Source organism: Elaeis guineensis, chromosome 9 (genome assembly GCF_000442705.2).
Source record: "Elaeis guineensis isolate ETL-2024a chromosome 9, EG11, whole genome shotgun sequence".
NCBI classification, from domain to species: domain Eukaryota; kingdom Viridiplantae; phylum Streptophyta; class Magnoliopsida; order Arecales; family Arecaceae; genus Elaeis; species Elaeis guineensis.
The window spans coordinates 63,732,890-63,746,135 of record NC_026001.2 but is presented as its reverse complement, the minus strand read 5'-3'; the positions used below and the strand labels follow the sequence as shown (position 1 = coordinate 63,746,135).

At 37.2% G+C, this 13,246-nt stretch overlaps 1 non-coding gene across 1 annotated transcript; it reads left to right on the top strand.

Annotated features, from left to right (window-relative positions):
- Window positions 1–3,375: 3,375 nt before the first annotated feature.
- On the top strand, window positions 3,376–3,481 carry LOC140851845 (small nucleolar RNA R71). The gene has a single exon (XR_012134602.1). It is a non-coding gene; the product is annotated as a small nucleolar RNA R71 (small nucleolar RNA).
- Window positions 3,482–13,246: the final 9,765 nt, after the last annotated feature.

The following is a 13,246-nucleotide window of genomic DNA, read 5'->3' as shown; positions in this document are numbered from 1 at the left end:
GAAGGATCCATCTAATCAGCCTAGGTTTTGTATCTTTTTTGGATAGCAGATGTTTCAGTGCTGCATGATCGGAGTATACTAGGACCTTGGAGCCCAAAAGGTATGATCTAAATTTATCTAGGGCAAACACAACAGCGAGTAACTCTTTTTCAGTCATGGTGTAATTCAATTGAGCATCTGAAAGAGTTTTACTTGCATAATAAATTACATGCGGTTCTCGATTAAATCTTTGCCCAAGGACTGCCCCTATAGCATTATCAGAAGCATCACACATGATTTCAAATGGTAGGGTCCAATCCGGAGATTTTATGATTGGTGCAGTGGTTAAGGCAGTTTTAAGTTTATTATAAGCAATTAGGCACTCTTCATTAAAATCAAAAGAATTTTCCTTGGCAAGCAAGTTACACAAGGGTCGTGATATCTTGCTGAAATCCTTAATGAAGTTCCTATAGAAACCTGCATGGCCTAGAAAGGATCGCACCTATTTAACTGAGGTTGGGGGAGGCAATTTCAAGATTACTTCAACCTTTACTTTATCTACTTCAATCCCCCGCTTGGATACAATATGTCCAAGCACGATTCCTTCACGAACCATAAAATGGCTCTTCTCCCAACTTAAAACCAAATTTATCTCTACACATCGTTGAAGAACCTTGGCTAGGTTCTGAAGATAATCATCAAAGGTAGAGCCAAATACTGAAAAATCATCCATGAAGACTTCTAAAAATTTATCTACCATATCAGAAAAGATGGCCAAAATGCACCGTTGAAAAGCGGCTGGTGCATTGCAGAGACCGAATGGCATACGTCTAAATGCAAATGTTCCATAAGGGCATGTGAAGGTAGTCTTTTCTTGATCAGCAGAAAATATCGGGATCTGATTATATCCCGAATATCCATCTAGAAAATAGAAGAAACTTTGTCCTGCTAGCCGTTCTAAAATTTGGTCAATAAAAGGCAAAGGAAAATGATCTTTCCTAGTAACGGTATTCAGCTTTCGGTAGTCCACACATACTCGCCAACCAGTTGTTGCACGAGTAGGAATTAACTCACCCTCATCATTCTCTACTACGGTAATACCTGACTTCTTAGGTACTACCTGGGTTGGACTAACCCATTGGCTATCCAAAATTGGATAGATAATTCCAACATCTAGCCATTTCACTACTTCCTTTTTCATGACTTCCTGCATATTCAGATTCAATCTTCGTTGCATATCCCTATGTGGTTTTGCCTCAATCTCGCAGTGAATATGATGCGTGCAAACAGAAGGATCTATACCCTTCAAATCAGCAATTGACAACCCTATAGCCTCTTTATGCTTTTTGAGTACCCCGATAAGTTTGTCTTCCTGGTCGTTGGTTAGGTCAGATGCAATGATCACTGGAAGGGTGTCATTGGATCCAAAAAATGAATATTTCAGTGTGGCAGGAAGAGGCTTTAGCTCTAGAGTAGGTGGTGCTTCTAAGGATGGTACTAGAGGACTTGATTGAATTGGTAATTGCTCGTACTTTACAATCCAAGGGGGATTGGTGCTAAAATTGGGAGGTTCTAGCAAAGCATGTATTTCTTCAATGTATCCATCAATATCAAAATTATCCATTCCAAAATGTGTTAGACATGCCTGTAAAGGATCTGAGTTGAGCAAGGCAGGAGTTTTATCTTCTATAACTTCTTCTAACAAGTTGATCTCATTATGGTTGTACACAGGTGGTCCCAAAGATGCATTGAAAATATTCAACCTTAGCTTCTTATTTTCGAAAGATACATCCATAACTCCGGTCCTATAATTTATACAAGCATTAGCGGTTGCTAAGAAGGGTCTACCTAGGATGATTGGTATTTGGTTGGGGTTGCTGCCAGATTCCATATCCAGCACAAGAAAGTCAACAGGAAAGTAAAATTCATCTATTTTCACCAATACGTCTTCCAGCATTCCACGGGGTACCTTAATGGATCGGTCTGCTAGTTGTAAGGTCACTGTCGTGAGTTTTAACTCTCTAAATCCAAATAGATCATATACAGAGCTCGGGAGAAGGTTGACACTTGCACCCAAGTCTAATAATGCCTTCTTAATCGTGAGGTCCCCTATGACACAAGAACTAATTGGGGTACCTGGATCTTTCAGTTTGGGTGGGGCAATTTTCTGGAAAACTGAGCTAGCCTGCTCAGTTAGGTGGACTTTTCTTGGTATTTGTGCCTTTGATTTTTATTTCTGTGTACATAGGTCTTTTAGAAATTTAGCATAGGTTGGAACTCGCTTAATGGCATCGAGAAGAGGTAAGTTTATCTGAACCTGTTTAAACAGTTCCAACATTTCATTCATTTTTATACCCTTCTTATCTAGAGGCAGAGAGGATTCTAAGCACTGGGAAATGGAGCTTTAGGTGCAGGTGCTGGGTTAATAGGTTCTTTCTTCTCTTCAAGTTTCTTCTTTTCTGTTGTAGCTGAAATTGGTTGCTCTTGTTGTTGGATTACTTCAGGTTGATTTAAGATTTTTCCGCTTCTAAGGGTTATAATCAATTTGGCATGTTCGAAAAAAGTTTCAGGACCAATGGAGCTTTCAGCCATGTACTATCCTTTTGGGTTATTAATAGGCTGACTGGGTAATTTGCCTTCTTCCTCCTACTGAAAGCTGTTGCTAGCTGACCTATCTAGGTCTCTAGCTTTGCTATTGATTGCGTATGGGAGTGAAGGAGTTGGGTATTCATTTCTAGTCCTGTAAGTGCTTGCAGTACTTTTCTTCAAAAGCCAAGCTATGAGTACTCGGAGTGGGTTGAGGAGGGTTCTGGTATTGTAGCTGGGATGGATGCCTATAAGTCGCATCTGGATAACCTGATCTTTGTTGCACTGGAGGAACCACTGGTTGTGATTTCCATGAGAAATTCGGATGGTTTCTCCATCCCGGATTGTACGTACTAGAATAGGGGTTGTTCTCTGATCTATGAGTAGTTTGGGCTTGATGGACTTGTTCTTGTTCATATTCAGAAAACTGTGGTGCAACCGGACAATCATTCACACAATGAGTGGGGCTCGAACACAATGCACATATATCTTGTATCTGACGGGATGGAGAAGGTGACTGTCCTATACTTAATAATCGATCTAACTTTTGAAACAATTCATCTACCTTATGATGGATATCTATGGCATTTCCTACTTCATATATTCCACCTCTCTTTGGGTTTAACATGGGTTTATCTCTAATAGAGGCAGACATATGATGTAATGAATTTTTACTTAAAATTTCAAATAGTTGTCATGCCTCATTCTCATTTTTCAGCATGAATGTCCCACCGTATGATGCATCGACCATTTGTCGATGTCTTTCAGATAGCCCATCATAAAAATATTGAATTAATTGCCACTTGGGTACAGCATGGTGGAGATATTTTCTAATAAGGTCCTTTAATCTCTCCCATATTTCATGAAACATTTCTCCATCTAATTGGAAAAAACTAGTTATGGCTTTCCTTATTTGATCAGTTTTTCCTATGGAAAAATATTTCTTGAGAAACTCTCCTTGCAGTTGGTCCCAGGTTGATATAGTCATGGAATCCAAAGTATGTAGCCAGTATTTGGCTTTGTCCTTAAGTGAGAAAGGAATAATTTTAACCTAAGAGCATCATCAGAGAAGTTGTAATTTTGACAGTTGAGCATATCTCAAGAAATTTTTCAAGATGTTTATAAGGGTCCTCATTACTAAGTCCATAAAATGAAGGTAACATTTGGATTATACTGGACTTAATTTATATTGAGTGGCCTCCACAGGGGGCACTTGAATACAAGGAGAGTAGGTATATGTGGAAGGAGTAAAGTACTCCTTCAATTGCTTGGGTGGATCATTCTCCTGATTTCGATCCATATTTTTACGTCTGTTGGCTCTAAAGGTTTTTTCTATTTCTAGATCAAAAGGTTGGATTTCTGGTCGTAACGATCTACGACCAAGCATACACCTTACAATTATACTGTAGAGCAAACACAAAAATTTTTTCTTTTTATAATATATATATTTTTATAGTAAAGTGAGAAAAGAATGAAGAAAATCTAAAGAGAAGAACCTAAGAATCTTAAATCTATGAAAAGGGAGAAATTAGTTAATGTTTAGATGTTAATTGCAATCAACTTAAACAAGCATAGACTCTCTATCCTAAGGTTAACTTAGATCTAGATAGCTCCTAACTTTCAAGACCATCTTTGAGCACTCCAACTCAAGACTAACTAACTACTCGGTCAGATAAGCGTAAGATGTGGGAGGTTCCCTGCTCGTTGCTTTTCTTAGACACCAACTAGTTGGCCAGGTCAGTCAACGGAACCAATTAAAAATCACTTTTTTTAACCACTTGCCTTAGACACCAAGCAATTAACCAATCCGACTTGGTTCAACTCTAGAGCTTTCTTGTCCTATTGAGCTCGAAATTCTAGGGCTGACGTCTAGTTGATTTTAGATTAAGGTCTAGGTTATGCAAATGCAAGGGAGTAATTTGTGGGCCAAGGAAGGGTGATCAAATCTCCACCTTATCTTAGTTAATGGTTGTGCCCTTAAAGTTAATTATGGAGATGAGATGCAAAGAAATAAGGTATCCAATCAAGTTAGAAATTTTTATATTTGGGGTTACGCTATTTTAGTTAAGTGTTATGAAATGTCAGTGGCTTCTCTCTTTTTTTTTTTAAAAGGTTTATAGTTTTATCTTTTTATATATATATATATTTTTATTTTTTTATTTTTTTAGTTTTGTAAGAAAATAAGTTTAAGTGATTAAGTCTAAAAAGTAATAAATCACTAGGCTATAAAAAATAGCAAATTATTCTAAGCAGAAAAATTCCTAAGATTAAAAAGTAGTAAATTAGTTAAGCAAGGTAATTATGTAATTATGCAAATAAGATTATCTAGCTAGAAAGTACTGAAAAAAAAAATTAAAGCAAGAAATAAAAATTGAAAAGCATTTTTTTTAAAAATTTTTTTTTTTCAATTTTTTAATTCAACTGTGCCAAGATCTCCGGCAACGGTGCCAAAATTTGATGCGTAGTCGTTGATAGTACCAAAAATAACTCTACTCACTACGTAGGTAGGATGAGTCGAGATCGTATCCTCAGGGACCTTGGGCTAAGTTGAGATTGCAAAATAAAAGAAAGAAGCGTTGTTTTTGATTTAAAAAAAATTATCTTAAAATTGATGTAATAAAAAAATAAAGAGCTCGAAAGTTTTGAATTAATTTTGTACTAGCAGAGTTGTATCTCTTTTTTTCTTTTTTTTTAATTAAATTGATGTGATTAATCTTAAAAAAAATACCTATCTTTCCTCGGCACGCCCCGTACCTGTAGATCACGATGCGTCTTCGGAAAGTACTAGATAAACAACTCTTCTTTCCTCGGCATGTCCCGTATCCGTAGATCACGACGCATCTCCGAAAAGTAAAAATTATTCCTAATATTAATCTAACAGGAAAGCATAAATAAAAGCATATGAAAGAGAGCAAATAAAGAACTCATGACAATTTAAATAAAAAGCATAATCTTTATTGCATATAAAGAAATACAAGAAAGTTTAGAACAATAAACCCGCTCTGTGTCATTACAAAGTTTCTTCTCCACTCCGAGACTGCTAGCCTAGCTGCTCATGAAGTAGTCCCTTTTTTTTTCTCTATGCAAGGCTCTAGAAGAATTTCTGGGATCCCCCTCAAATAGGAGTACAAGAGCCTTTTTATAGGTGTTTGGAGGGAGGAGTTTTACATGATTTTTCGATATGGGACTAAAGAAAAAAAAATACTAAAGACTGCATCTGAATGTCGCACCCGCGTCCGCGCCCGCCTGCACGTCGTCTGCGTTCCACCCGCACGTCATCTACGCGTCGCCTGCGTTGCTGCCGCGATCCGTGCTTGCCCGCGTCCGCGTCCGTCCCGCGTCCGTGCATTCACGTGCGCGCCCACATGCTCACGTGCTCACGTGCTCATTTGCGTGCCCAGAGCTTTTTTTTTTGTATTCCACGTGAAACATTCTTTGTATATTCCAAAAAGAAACTTTTATTTCTTCACAATGACATCTATATCCTTTTGGATTCCTTGCATAGTATCTTCATTTTCTATAATACCACATGCATCCTTCTTTTATTTTAATTTTATTTTAAGTCCAATTTTCTTCAAACTTGAGTCTTTTTGATCTGCGAATCGGACTCTTTTTATCGGCGATCACCTTTCCTGTAAAACATAAAAAGAAGCATCAAATTCTTAATAAATAAGATAAATTAAATATAATTTTCTACTTTAAATGACTTAAATTAAGTGTTTATCACTAGGTTAGTCATAACCGTTATGACTAATTAAGGAAGAGACCTTAACCTAAATCTTCTAATCAAATATTAAGTCTAGCAGTTTTTCACTGTTGTAGAGATATGGGTCCTTTCTGACGTTGATCATTTTCAGCTGGTCACAGTGGTTCGGTTACATTGGGAGGGTACAACCACTCAATGGTATTGGATACCCCAGGATAGAAATGGGGTTGGATCCAATAACTGTTAGGTGAGGGACTCAATGATGGCTTTACATCCGCTGGTGTACAGTGGGTCTGACTTAACTAAGAAATATGCCAATGACTGTTAGGTCAGGCCACAGGATTAGAGACCAAACCTGTTGCATCTTGCTTAGTGAAGCAATAGATAAAATATTATCCACTCATTAGTTCATGCATCACCAATAACTACTCGGTGAGGTGCATATGGATCAGTGGGAGCATGGTACCCATTAAAAATGATCACGTATAGGTTTCTATTTCTCCATCCGAGGAGTGTGGGAGATTCGTAGAAATAGTGGGAGCCTTATTTGTTTATTAAAATTTTTATAACAAATATTTATAAGTACAAACATCTAATTGAAAATTATTTTTCTCTACAGTTAATTAACCATGTCGAGTTCAAACCCTCTAGCTCAATTCCTTGACACTAATAGGTTGACTGGATTAAACTATAAAGACTGGCTCCAGAACTTGAGAATCATTCTCAGCTCCAAGAAATTGACCCATGTCTTAGACCAGAAGATGCCTATATTGTTGGCTCGCTCATCTCCCGATCAACGAGCTACACTTGACAAGTGGATGGATGAAGATAATAGAACTAGGTGCTATATTCTTGTATCTATGTTCAATAATTTTCAGCATCAGCATGAAGACATGAGGACTGCCAGACAGATTCTAACTCACCTGTAAGAGTTGTATAGTAAGCAGAGTTGCACGGCTCGCTTTGAAGTCTTTCATAGATTTTTCAGAGCAAAAATATGTGATGGACAGTCTATGCACAATCATCATCTGATAATGATCAAGGACATTGAAGAGCTTCAGAAGCTCAGAATGAATATAGACAAGAAACTACAGGTGGATCTGATCATGCAGTCCCTTCCAAATTTATATGGGCAGTTCATCATGAACTACCATATGAATAAGATTGATTGCACTTTGCCCAAGTTGTTGAACATGCTAGTGACAGCTAAAGATACCTTGAAAAGTTCAACAGGAATGGTCCTTACTGTGGAGCGGGCTTCTTTAAAAAGAAAGTCTACTGGAAAGAAGAAGAATAAAAAGCCTACGAAGAAGCAAAAGATCATGAGCGAAAAGAAGAAAAAAGCTCCGAAGGATGCCAACGACAAAGAAAAATATTTTCATTACAATATCGAAGGCCATTGGAGAAGAAATTATCCTGCATACCTGGCCATAGTGAAGAATAAGAAGAAGAACGTACCTTTTGAAGGTACGTCTGAATTACTCATTATTAAAACTAATCTAATGATTTTCTCTTCTTCTAGTTGGATTATAGATTCTAATTCGAGTGCTCATTTGTGCACTTCTATGCAAGATCTAGAGGAAGTTAGAGGACTAAGAGAAGGCGAGATTACTCTTTGAGTCGATAATGAGGCAAAAGTTACTATGTAACCGTCGGAACCTACTCTTTGAAGCTACCATTAGAATTTAGTTTACTTTTGAAAAATTATTATTTTATACCTGTAGTCAGAGGAATTTGATTTTTGTTTCTGTGCTGGTATAGGATAATTTTAATTTTTATTTTAATAAAGATTCGTATTCAATTTATTTTGAAAATAAAATTATTGCACATGCCTATTTGATAGGCAGTCTTTATCATTTGTATATGGATGGAGTGTTAACATTACTAAGTAAATTGTGAGTGTCGTAGGATCTAAAAGATTTAGAGATAGGATTAGCCAAAAGCATCTATACACCTTAGGCTAGGCCATATTGAAGAAGATAGACTTAACAAATTGGAGAAAGATGGTCTTATCAGGCCATTAACTTCTGAGTCTTATCCAGTTTGTGAGTCATATTTTCAAGAAAAGATGACTAAGCTACCCTTCGTAGGACAAAGAGAAAGGGTCACTGATATATTAGCTCTGGTGCACACCGACATTGTGGTCCATTTGATGTACAGATCAGAGATAGCTATATCTACTTCATAACCTTTACTGATGACTACTCACGGTATGGATTTGTGGATTTAATGCACCACAAATTTGAGGCTTTTGAAAAGTTCAAAGAGTTTAGACATGAAGTAGAAAATAAATCGGTAAATCCATAAAGGTTCTTCGATCAGATCGAGGAGGTAAATATCTTAGTAAAAAATTTTGACCTATCTTAAAGATAATGGCATAGTCTCATAGTAGATGCCTCTGAATGCTTCAACTCAATAGGATATCAGAAAGGAGGAATTAGACACTATTTGATATGGTCCGATCCATGATGAGCTTTATAGATCTTTCAATTTTTCTCTAGGGATATGTGTTACTATCTGCTATTCACTTTTTAAATAGGATTTCTTTTAAATCTGTTTCTACCACACTATATGAGTTATGGCATGATAAGAAGTCGAGTCTTGATTACCTCAAGATTTAAGATGTCTGGCCCATGTCAAGCGACAGCAAGCGGACAAGTTAGAGGCTAGGTCACTTAGAGCTCATTTTATAGGATATTCCAAGAAATCCATGAGATACTATTTCTATCTTCTAGAGATCACAATGTAATTATGAGCCATTATACCATCTTCTTGAAAAAGAAGTTTATCCAAGATAGAGGTAGTGAGAGGAAGACTGAGCTCGAAGAAAAGGTTTCTGAAGAACATCAAGTCCAAGAGCCTGAACCCATCAGTGAGCCAGTTGATGTGGTACCTCCTCCATTTCATAGATCTAATAGGGTCTCCCATTCTTCTGAAAGGTACTTAGGTATTTTTACAGAAGATTTAGACAAAGCATTCCTTGTGAGAGACAGGGACATTAGAAATGATCCAAAATAAATGATGAAGCGATGTTAGATGTAGACTCTGAGAAATAGATGGAAGCGATGAAGTCAGAAATTGACTCCATGCATTCTAACTAGGTTTGGACCTTAGTAGATTCACCTGAGGGTATTGTACCCATTAGGTGTAAATGAATCTATAAAAGAAAAATTAGATTAGATGATCAGGTAGAGACCTATAAGGCAAGGCTAGTAGCAAAAGATTATAGTTAATGTGAAAGCATTGACTATCAAGAAACCTTTTCGTTAGTGGCTATGTTGAAATCCATCTGAACTATGTTTGCTGTTGTAGCTTACTACGATTACGAAATCTGACAGATGGATGTGAAAACTACCTTCCTAAATGGATATCTTGAGTAAGTATTTATATGACAGCCTATGGGTTTCACATCTAGTGATAGTGATTACAAAATTTGTAAGCTACAAAGGTCCATTTATGAACTTAAGCAAGCATCTTAGATTGGAACACCCGCTTTAATGATGTGATCAAATTATTTAATTTCATTAGAAATGAAGATGAGCCTTGTGTGTATAAAAAGATCAGTAGGAGCACTATCACATTCTTCATATTGTACATAGATGATATTCTCCTAATTGAGAATGATATTTTCTTGCTGACTTCAATCAAGGTATGGTTGTCAAAGGAATTCTGTATGAAAGATCTAGGAGAAACTCCTTACATTTTTGGTATAAAGTCTATAGGGATAGATCTAAGAGAATGATAGGACTTTCTTAGAAAATATACATAGAGAAGATGCTGAAGAGGTTCAGTATGAAAAACTCCAAGAGGGGTCTTTTTCCCCTTAGACATGGCGCTATCTCTCCAAGAAGATGTGTCTTGACACACTTAAGGAGATCCAATGCATAAGCAATATTTCTTGTGTTTTAGCTATAGGGAGCTTCATGTATGCCAAACTATGTACTCGACCTGATATAGAACTTATCGTGAGTATCACGAGCAGATATCAGTCGAATCTAGATGAGGAGTACTGGATTGCAGTAAAGAACATCCTTAAGTACTTGAAAAGAATTAAGAATTTATTTTTGATCTTTGATGGAGGTTCAGAGCTGAAAGTAGAAGGATATATCAATTCAAATTTTATGTCTGATGTCGATGATAGAAAGTCTATATCGAGGTATATTTTTTTATGTAATGATAGATCGATTAGTTGGAAGAGTTTCAAATAGTCGGTCATTACTAATTCGACCATAGAAGTCGAATACTTCCCCACCTCGAAGTTGCTAAGAAAGCATACTAGTATAAGAAGTTCATTGCAGAGCTGGATGTGATGCCATTGGATGCCATTGTACTACATTGCGATAATAATGGCACCATAACACTTGTTAAGGAGCTCAGGTCACACCAGAAGTCCAAGCATATAGAGCGGTGGTTCCATAACATACACGACTATCTCGAGAAGAAGTTCGTTGAGGTGCGAGAGTTAACTCTATGCAGAACATGACAGATCTATTGACGAAGCCTTTTAGCCAGTAGAAGACTGAAGCTTACCTTGAGAAGATGGGTCTTAGGTATATGGCCAATTGGCTTTAGGTCAAGTGAGAGTTTATTAAATGTGTGCCCTAGAAGCCAATTATTGGCAAACACATTATATATTTTTAGGGCCTATTCTTTACTTGTAAAATTTTATTATTAATAAAGAGTATTTTTATTTCTAATTATGTTTGTGTCTATGATTTGTCTTAGAAATTAATAAAGATGATATTGCATATTTTAAGGTATAGAAAATTTGAGAGATACATTATTAGTAGTAAGTTTTTAAATACTCTCGATCATAGAATCATCACGGAGGATAGTAATCAATTCATTTAAGATCAAAGCACGGATCACCTCCCTTATGGGCAGACGAGTCTCGAGTCAACAATATAGTGACACTGGGGTGAGAGTACAAGTGGTTGTTAGAGAATAACTTACATTGAGTGTGATCAATATAAAAAATCACTTGAATATCTACTCACTCATCAGTGATCTTTTCAATACTGCAGTGGTGTTGGTGTATTAGATGTGTGCCTAGATGTCAGATTGGCTGACACATTTCTGTACAAATGTAAGGGCAAATTTTAATTTTGATTATAAATGAATAAAAGGATTATTCTACTATCACATTGTGTACATTATGTCTATGATACATCTTTTGAGTTAGTAGAATATTAATTCATATTTTCAAGAGTTGAAAATTTAAGTATGAATTTACATAACTAACTCATAAACAGCTCCTGACCATAGGATATCAAGAGGATGGTGATCGATCCGGAAGGTTGGTGTATGATCGCTTCCTTAGGGTAGATGTGTCTTGAGTCTATGGTGTAGAGACACCGGAGTGAGAGTACAGATATTTGTTGAGAATGAGAGTACTGAGCGTGACCACCTCGAGCAGTCATAAGGAAGTCTACCTTCTCATCGATGACTAGCTCGATCTGCAGCTGTATGTCTAGTTCTTTGATCTAAGGTACATCGACAGTTCACCTTGAGTATGTTATAGTTTGACTACACCATAACTCAATCTCCTAGCCATTTGAAATCCTGAGGTGTATGTTGGTTGTAGCATATTCATTGTAGGAACCAGATTGCACCAAGATGGGATCTATCAACCTCGGTAGATGAGAGGAGTAGTCCTATGATGATCGAAAGATTGAGTCCATAAGCCATGGCCATGACAGAGTGAAATAATAAAAAAGAGTTTTTCATTATGGTTTCACATCGGACTTGGATCGATCAATTGATTCATATGACTGATGTTGGATTTGACGAGTTCACCTAACCCTAATTCAGTCGGGACTCATGATAGAAGAACTCAATCACACAGGTAGCTGCATCGAGAGATTCATTTTTATTTTGATGGATTCCACCATATATGCTAGGTATCACTGATGGATTTTGAGAGCAATTATAATGATCTTGATGATCGATCATTCTAATTATCTAAATCAAAAGAGTTTTGTCCATCGAAAGGAGTTTCGATGATGTCGATGATGAGATCATGATATGTCTCATTACCATACAGAAATAAACATAACTGGATCACACAAACAAGAGTTAGAGTCTGGATGTCATCAATTGAGCTAGCACAGTTCGATTGATTTGGATTAGATCCAATTAGGTTCAAGAAAATTGTGCTAGCACATGATTGAGCCTAACTTTCTCCTCGTGTAATCTTTTCATCTCGACTGAGCCAAATATGATTTGACTCACCCAAAGAATATTGAGAAGATTTTTCTTAATCTGACTGGAGTAGTCTAGCTCAGAAAAGACTTATTTTAATTCATGAGATGAATTTAAGACAGCACCTGCTAATTCCTGTCACCTGCCATTTTCGTTTTAGAACATTGGTCAAACATTGACCCATGGATCTTGGACTGAAGGCCACTTGGCAAGAGGTCATTGGAGATTTTTTATGGAGTGTCTACCTACTAAATTGGGTCTCAAAGTGGGCACCATATTCAGATTGGGCGTGCACCCCAAGTGGATAAGGATAGAGTCTCATGAGATGAGGACTCTCATCCCTTGATCAACTTGGACTGTGGGGCGCAAATCTCACTGTGCTCATCCAGTGTTGGTGCCAACAGTAGGAGGAATTGGGAGGATTCTTATCTAATATGATTAGATGACATCACTCCACCAATTAAAATTTTTTTAGAATTAATTGGAATTTTTTGATTGATCGAATGATGTGGCACTGCATGGCGCAGCAGGGTCTATTTAAACCCTGTCTGCACCTAGGGTAGAGAGACTCTGCTCAATGACCAGTAAAAGCCTAAATTCTCTCCACTTCTCTATGCCCCCTCTGCTCTTCTCCTTCCCCTCTTCATGTCCAAGAGGTTGGGCATCCATCTGGTGCTTGTCCAAGGCGTGGTGGCTTCCTGATTAGAAGGCTATAGAGATTTATCGAGAAGCTGCTGCTCCAGCTTCAGAAGATCTTCCAGATCAGATCCAGAT